We start from the raw sequence: 9422 nt of genomic DNA on the forward strand, positions 1-9422 counted from the left end.
CTGCGCTTCCCCCAATGGTGAGTTTTGGTTCCCCTTTCATGGTGGTAATGGGTGATTGTGGGTCCTTGGAGCAATGGGAACTAATCACAATCCCTTCCCCTTGCATAAAAGAAAATGACAACTAATATAAACACAATTACATACAAAATCAAATCTTCACTACAAGTGGGTAAACACCACAAACAATAAAGAAAATATCCATACATAAACAATAATAATCTCAAAGCAAACACTGTGAAAAATATGCAAAGTTAATAATGACAAAAAGAACAATTATCAATAAAGTGCAAAAGAAAAACAAAACACCCCACACGCTACAGTGATAGTCACCTGTGACATTTACATAGTCAATCGTGGTTTGCCAAGTTTTTAAATATACTTTACCATACCTCCCGGGCTTTACGATGTTAACCTATGCTCTACCATGCTTTAACTGTGCTTCATTAATTACTATGCTTTTACTATGAGAAACTTTTATAAGGGTTAGTTTACCATGGCTTGTTTTTTAATATGCTTTACCATGCCTCTCTGGGCTTTACAATGGTTACCTACAGGCAGTGGACAAAAAATGGAAACCAAGTATATTGAAAGCAAGGGCTTCCACACAGGTGTGGCTCATGCGTTAATTAAGCAAATAACATCCCAGCATGCTTAGGGTCATGTATAAAAATGCTGGACAGGCCTGGTTGCCTATAATTATGGCTAGCATGGCTGCAAGAGGAGACCTCAGTGACTTTGAAAGAGGGGTGATTGTTGGGGCGCGTTTGGCAGGAGCTCCAGTGACCAAGACAGCCCAGCTTGCTGATGTTTCACGAGCAACAGTGTCTAAGGTGATGTCGGCATGGAACTCCTAGCGTATACTCCAGGATCGTGATATCTGTGCATTAATTTGAAGTGCAAGGCAAAACAGGCGAGCAACTGCAGATCAATTGACTGCAAATTTCAACCTGTGGCGCAAGCAAACAGTTTCATCAAAAATGCTTTAAGGTCTATAAGGGAGTTGCAGCTCTCATAAATAATATCCAGATTCCATCCTGGGAATAAAAGAAATATTGCAAAATTGCTATGGGGATTTATCATGGCATATTTTTATAAAGCACTTTGGATGCTTGAGTGCATGAAACATCACTATATAAATGTTATTTTGAATTATAATATGGTTTGTAAATTGTAAATTTAAATGCGCTACTTAGTTATTATATATATATATATATATATATATATATATATATATATATATATATATATTGTAGGGATTCTACAAGTTTTGAAGCTGCACACCATGTTCATCCAAAATGCAACACCCTCGGCATATTTCAAAAGATTTGAAGTGGATAACAATTTTTTTTTCTTTGCGCTACAAGTCCATCGTTGTACATTTTTGGTTGTTTTTTCCTAGTTAGCATTTAATGGTGTTTTTTTGTGATACAAGCACTGACAATTCGCAATGGAGGTTCCAACAGGCAGCCCTTTACGTAGAAGGTGGGTGGAGACCCTGTGGATCTGGAATGCAGACAATTCTTCTGTAGGTTATTGAAGATGATGCATTAGGTAGCACTCTGGGGATGCCTTACCATGCAGTTGGAGAGAGAGAGAGAGAGAGAGAGAGAGAGAGAGAGAGGGAGAGAGAGCACATTTGGATGAGGTGGGATCACAAGGACGAGTGGATTACAGTGTGTAATCCCAGCTGGACTCGTCATTAAACAAAGTTAGCTGTTGCCCACTTGATAACCCAATGAGTGATACCATCAACCCAGTCTTACCAGTGTCCACCTGCTCCTCAGTGAACAGTAGTTCGCATACCAGAAACACCAACCAATGACACAGTTTTATAGAAAGCGGTCAGTACTCAGATGCCATAAAGATGTCTGTAAAAGCTAATACTGCTACTTATTGTTATTATTATTTTGATTATCATTATTTTACAAACTGACCAATGATCTACTACAACTACTACTAATAAGTTTATTATTATTATTATTATTATTATTATTATTATTATTATTATTATTATTATTATTATTATTATTATTGTTATAGTACAATACTGTTATTAGTATTATTATAGTAGTAGTAGTAGTAGATCATGGATCAGTTTGTAAAATAATAATGATAATCACAATAATAATTAGCACTGACACTGGGTAAGCTAACAGCTTATGATTGCTACGTAATGTATATCCTGAAGTATAATTAGCTGAAACATTAAAAGAGAAGAGAAACAGATTATTTAATACAAACCGGCTGTGGTTTATGTGGAAAGGTCAGGTGCAGACTCTGCTGGACTGGCAGTTGTGATTAATCGTGCAACATTAGGGTTCCATATTTTTTTATTTATTTTTTGCTTACAAAGTGACACGCTGTCCACTGGAATCCATTGTTAAAGAAAAAAAAAACAGAGCCCAGATTGTGTCATAAATTAAGAGAAAGAGAGCAGTTAACATTGTGTGCACCACAGTATGCCCCGGGGACGAGGGCCAGGCTGCTGTGCAAGTGACTCCTGCTCTTTATGTCTTCCATAAGCCATGCCAGCAGCCCTGCCACTGCCCCTGCTGGTGCCAGAAAGAGAGAACAGATGGTGCTGCCTTGGGGAATAGCCAGCGAGCATCAGCTGAAGAGAGGGACCAGGATCACTGCATGTTCGCTCTGCTTAAAATCTGCAGCTGTCAGGGCAGAGCACTAATGAGGGAGGGGGGGAGCAGTGAGGGGAAAGGGAGGGAGAGGAGAGGGGAAAGGGAAAGAGAGGAGAGGGAAGAGGTGAAAAGGAGTGAGGGGAAAGAAAAAGGGGAGGAAAGGCGAACGAGAAAAGGAAGGCGAGGGAGATGTATGAGATGGAAGAGGGGAAGGAAGAGTGAGGAGAAAAGGAGAGGGATGGAGAGGGAGAAGAAAATGACAAGGAATGGGGAGATAGGTAGAGAGTTTAAGGAGTGGCAAGAGGGAGAGGAGCTGACTTACAACAGGGAGATGCAGCTTTTATATAGCGTATTACAGAGGAAACCATGTGCATAATCAACACGTCAACCATGCATTCAAAGAAAAGTCTCTGCAACTGTTTCAATCTCTGGTGTTGCCAAAAATTTGAATAGCATTACCAATTTTCTAATACATACAAATCTATTCAAAATACCAGTATGTCCTCAATCACTTGTTGTTACAATGTAATGCTATTTCTCATTAAAAGATCAGTAATAAGGTAAAGATGAGAGATTGGCGGGGATATTTTAGTGAAACATTTGAGAAATGTCAGCAGGAATAAACAGTGGTATGTATTTGAAAGCAAGACATTTTTAGGACAGAAAGCTGGTAACTGGAAAGGGCTCTTGAATTCCTGACACCAGTCTAGTAAAATACTCTCAGGTTTCAGCATTGTACTCTGCCATAGTCCAGTGTGCAGCTGTAACCGTCCCACAGCACATGATACAATGTCCATGGAGAGAATGTTCTCATGAAGTGTGAATAAAACAAAAGACAAGGAAGTCTGAGTTTATTTTATAACTAACTATAGATGCCTCAAATAATTGGATGGCCTCCATAATCATTGCAAAGATCCACTAAAATATTATGTGGTGTTTTTTAATATATAGTGTTTCATAGTACTTTTTTCTTTATAATTTTTTTTTTTTTTTGTAAAAAACATAAATGACTTTTTTTTAATATGGTAACTGTAATAAATCTTAAAATGCAAAGCTTAGAGACAAATCATGTCTTGCTGCTCGATTTTAAGAGTCAATGCATTTTAATGGAGTATTTAGATGTTCCTACATTGGCATCTCTGAGCTTCTGATTTATTAACAGGATGATAAACTACAATGGAAAGTGATTTCACCCGATTCCCCCTGCCCCTTGTGGAGGTGTGGATTAAACCTGCTTTTGAATTTTTTGGTTTTTCTAACGTAAAAATCGGAACCCCTCTTTGTCAATGACATCTTCAATGTTGTTACAGCTCAGGAGGCAAAACATTTTTTTTTTCTTGTGTCTTTGTTAACCTCATCTGTTTATGTTGTTGAAGGTAAAGCTAAGAATCTGTGTTTCAGGTTCAAGTCAATATATTGGCGGAGACAAATGAACGGAGAGAGAGAGAGAGAGAGAGAGAGAGAGAGAGAGAGAGAGAGAGAGAGAGAGAGAGAGAATCAACTGGACAAAAAGAAAATCCTTTTTTTTTTTTTTGGAATGAGAAAGTAAGCCTGCTGCCAAAAAAAACTGTAACCAATATACAGTACAAATCCTGCTTTTTACACAAAACTTACTGGGCTTGAAGCTTTCTGGCATTAGAGATCCACATTTCAAGAGAGTTTACTCGTCTTTAACTCCTGGTTTTTTTTTTTTAAGAAAAAAACGCCTATTGACTACAAAACTTGTATAAAATATTTCAGTAATGTACATGGGAGATCTATTTAAGCATGTTAATGAAACACTGGAGTAAATGCTTTGAAAATGTGGCCCAGAGAGAGATTGATACAAATTCCAAGTAACTTTATGAAGAGTATTTAATTAATGCTCAGTTACTGGTGTAAAATAGAAAGCCGGCAGAAATAGAATCGTTCTCTGCAACGCTGGAGGAAAAAAAACCCCATAAAATTAATGCAAACATAAAAGTTTTTTTATTTTTTATTTTTATATCGAATGTTCAGAACAAGGTGCAAGAGAGTTAAAAGTGCAAAGTGTAAATCACTGCCGACATTTCAGTCTCAACTATCCTTAGTGCTGTGAGGCTGAACCACAAATCACATTTAATAGGCAAGGCAATTAATGCATGTGTAGAGTCCGCGCTAAAAAATAATTAGTGATGAGGTTCAGACAATTTAATGCACCTAAAATCGGACCAAATAATTCATACGTGATTTAACCAATATGTAAAGCACTTAAGGCACTTAAAATGCTTAGGACAAAATGTAAATTATACATATCACAGCCAATAATACCAAACAAAATATATGCTTAATTAAAGCTAAAGCAAAAAGCTGCAAGAAAGTGACGTTAAATATAAATCAGATCCCTTATTGGGTTATCCGAGCACCTTCAGATTACCTCTGAGACATGGGCTCCAACATTGTAAAGTGCTGTTGAGAACTACCTGGTCTTTAAACATTTGTACTGAGGTTACAACTAAATAGAAATTCTGATCTTACATTCACTTTGTACTACAGATTTGAGAGATTATTTTAATCTAGGAGAGACAGACAGACAGATAACTTTTTTTTTTTTTTTTTTAAATTATGTTTGTTATATGTTATATTTTGTATCCTACATCATAATCTCCCAATCCCAAAACCACTCCATCTTGGATTTCTTCCTGAAGGAAAATAGCCATGATGCAGTTTTTGGCAGTCCTGTAAAATGTCTGTAAACACAAGCGCACTCGAAATCGAGAAAACAAAGAAAAGCCTCGAAAAATAAAAGGCTACGATTGATTGAAAACACAGGAAAGCTGTAATAAGTTGACAGGCCACATTGTTTTAATACAGACCCTGTTGAAATGAAACATACATACACGGCCATACACTGCATTATCAATCAAACATAAATGACCTCACATGACACACAAGTAAAATAAATCTTAGACATTCCTGAGCTTGAGTTACAATGTGATCTTTAACTTGTTCAACCACAAAGGGGAACCATTGTCAAGTCCCATAGTTTAGGAACACGTTTGCTTTTTTCAGGTATCCAATGTGTTCACTATATCTAAAAGCCAATTTGCTCATTTAATTTTCAAACTGTAGTTTTACAGCAAGAATTAAGTTGTGAGTCTTTCAAGTCAAGTTTTTTTTTGATGCTGAAACACTGAGATCTAGACTTGACAAAGTTTTGAGATCTATCAGCTATTAAGAACCAGACAAGCACCGCTTTGTCAAATGTACTTCTCGTTCTTAGCCGTTGAAAATGGATTCTTTGATTGAAAATTGTTTCATTTTTTTTCAATTGCTTTATATGGGGAACAGATTAATCTTGCATTTGCGTCTTCCATATCCCCATATAAAGACAAGAAGAGAGCTTAGGGTTGCCATGCATGAAAGCGTTACATTTTCTCATGTTCTTATGTTCAGTACAGTACTGCAGTTTCATCTAACAGCCATTAGGGGGAGATACATTCATTTACTTAAAAGGTTTTAGTCCAGTTCCAGTGGACACAGACCCTAATCTTAAAGCTACTAGCTGGAAATGCTAGCATTGTACAGCTATGACTAAAAATGTTGCATCACCCTATAGAATGAACTAATTTTGCTTCATAAAGGCGAATGAAACCTACTAAATAATCTTACGTTAACATATTGCATTATATACTGCTTTGTAGTTTTCCATATATTGAAATGTGACATTTCGAAATCTAACATGAAATAGTGTTCTCCTATTATGGTTTCCAGTAGACTTTTGCAGTATCATTTTGTAGTTTATTTGATTACATGATGTTAAATAAAATATCTAAATATTGTTCATATAATTTTTAACTTAATTATTTCTCAATCCTAAAATTCTAGGTGATGGAAACTTTTGGCCACAGCTGTAGTTGGCAGTCTAACAGCAAGGCTCAGAGTGAATATAGCTGAACTGACTGTGAGGGTTACAGAGAAGATCACACACTCCTTCTAATGATAGGAACAAGCCACCTCTCCACAGCAAAAACAAATACCCTAATACAGAGCTGTACAGTATTTAGTCCTGGAAAGCAAGGTGGTGGTCTGTGGCACCATCTAGTGTGCAACTGGACAAAGGGATCTTTTGAATGAGCTTGCTTTTTTTTTGTTTGTTTTATTTGTTTGTGTTTTTATTTTACAAAGTTATGTACCATTTAAATATATTTAATAACCAAAATGACTCCTGAAAACAGTTGTTCTGACCTCTGTCAATGTATTGGAAAGATTACTCTAGTGAAAGCTGCAGAGTGCTCTGGAGTATACAATACAAATGTATTTTTATATAGTGCCCTTCACCCCATGGCATCCCAGAGCACTGCATTAAACTGAAAACAAAACAAGAGAGCTCATATGTACAACACACTCCAGCTACAACCAATTATACAAAAGCACATTAAAAACACATATTTTCACTTTAGACTTAAAGAACCTAAAGTTTCAACCTGCCTAGTGTCAGCCAGAATAGAGTTCCACAAACGAGGAGCACAACAGCAGAAAGCTCTGGCGCCAATTGATTGAAGACGATTTTTTGGAACTAAAAATTCAGCTTAGGGAAGGACCAAAAATGACAGCACACAGGAGCCGGAAGTGACGTTTGGTCCTGGAGCCCAGTACCAACAATGGTATCTGGGCAGGGTTTTATTTTAACACACAATGAAAATAAACAGAAAACAAACAAGAAAACCACCTGGAATACCAGCAATGGTAAACTCAGGTTTCAAATAAAAAGAGTAAACAAAAACATTGCGGTTACAAAGTGCTACTCCAGTGAGTTTTCTCTCACCGCCTCTTGGCTCCCTTCCAAGGAATAACGACTTGTCCTGGGTTTTTCCTCACCATGGCAATCCACCAAGGTTTTCCAAAGTTTCAGGTTTCTATGAATTACAGCAAGTTGGTAAAAGCAAAACAACAAAGCACAGCACATCTCTTCTGTGTTTTCCGTTCAGGACAGGGAGACCAAATGGCAAAACCACGCTGCCTGAATACTGCCGAGTCCCGCCCCTGTAATCAGCACGCTGCCCCACGTAAGCCAATCGACCAATCGAGGGGACTCGGCAGCCGCATGGTTCCACCTTGGGCAAGATGGCCGCCTGACCCGGAACTTCCTGTCTGGTCAGAGTTCAACCTCCTGACCCAATAACGGTCAACCCTACACAGCGCTGCCGGTGGTCGGGAGGGCGAATTACGACAGGGACTCCTTTCAATCCTGTCAAAGATAGGAATAGGAATATGCAGAGTTACGTGAAAACCATCCAGGATATAGCTGGACTAGAGCATTTTACAGCACCAGGAGTGCCACCTGGATTCAATTAACCATTTATTTTTAGGGGTCATCCCAGCTGAGCCCAGATATATTGTCACTTCAATCCAGGGTGACCCCAGTGCTGTAAAATCCTGCTGCATTATAGGCTGATCAGACAGGTCACAAAACACCACATCACACATACTACAGACCTGAACAATTTATACTACATTAGAAAACTAACAGTATCCTCAGCCAATCAGCTTCAAGCTCTAAAGGGCTTCAACAGACAGTAGATGCCTGTTGCATCAACTGTGAATCAAACTTAAAATCAATCCTGCTAGTGAACTTTTTATCATTTTGACTTGCTGTATTGAAAGTTCAGTTCACAGCTATTGGACAGCAAATACTAAATAACAACTCAATGGTTTCAACTTATTTTAATATGCACCAAAACCAGCCAATCAATACTTTGCACCGACAAAACCAACCAATGCGCTGGCTCGGGACACACAGCTCCAGTGAGGTCAACTATCACACAGTAGGCCTTCATCAACAGGCACTATCGCTTAATTACTTAATGTTATAAAAGCCTGGCAGATAAGATAGAATACCTTGTTGTTTTTCTTTGTTTGTTATTTGCATGTTCCTTGTTCTATACTGTATCTTCAGTAGGTGTATTTCAGTAATATACTGTATTAGAAAAGCTTATTCGTATAGGGGAGGTCAGACCAAAGTCAATTAAAATAGGATCCCAATTAATTTGAGAACCACAGCTATATGCAGTACATTTCAAAGGTTGTGTGAAAACAAAGGGGGACCTTTAACTCCCATTTTTAGAAAGAAAGAAATACATCTGTTTATTTTAAAAACGAGTCATATAAAGTAATATTTTTTTCTTTTCTATTTTGATCCATATTTCCTACTGTGTTGCAATGACACGGCTTGACTTGTTTCATTTAGCAAGGTTAAAAAATATGCTATAGTCCCACTTTCTGTAATGACACCTGTTTCATGTTTTTATATCACTCTTAAATAACATTTATTTTATTTCTGAGAAAGGCAGGACATAAATGCTATTTAGACTTCTGATTAATATTTAGATTTTCTTATTTTAAAGTTTGTCCCATAACCAGATAAAACTCTAATAGAAACATATATCTCAGATAAGCCTGTAGTTCTCAGTATCACAGCCACCTGCTGGTGCAATACAGTATAACAAGCACTCCAGAGAGCAAGGGTTATTTACTGTACATGAAATTCAGAAGTGTTGTTTTCTGCACGAAACTGTTTATACATCTTCTCCCAGACTTAAATGTGCTTTAAAACCATTGCCCTTAGAATCTGTATGGTTTTTGTTGTGTACTTTTACTTTCATTTGCTTCCTTTTTGCATTATCACCGCTCCCCTAAATATTGCCCAGTGCAGTTATTCAGTAGTAACAGTTACCAGGCCTGCCTGCTTAATTTTTGCACATTTTGTGCCCCTTGTGCAGATAACTTTAAACACACACTCATTCATAATATATACATTGGTTCTAAAAA

The sequence above is a fragment of the Acipenser ruthenus genome, chromosome 2 (genome assembly GCF_902713425.1).
Source record: "Acipenser ruthenus chromosome 2, fAciRut3.2 maternal haplotype, whole genome shotgun sequence".
NCBI classification, from domain to species: Eukaryota; Metazoa; Chordata; class Actinopteri; order Acipenseriformes; family Acipenseridae; genus Acipenser; species Acipenser ruthenus.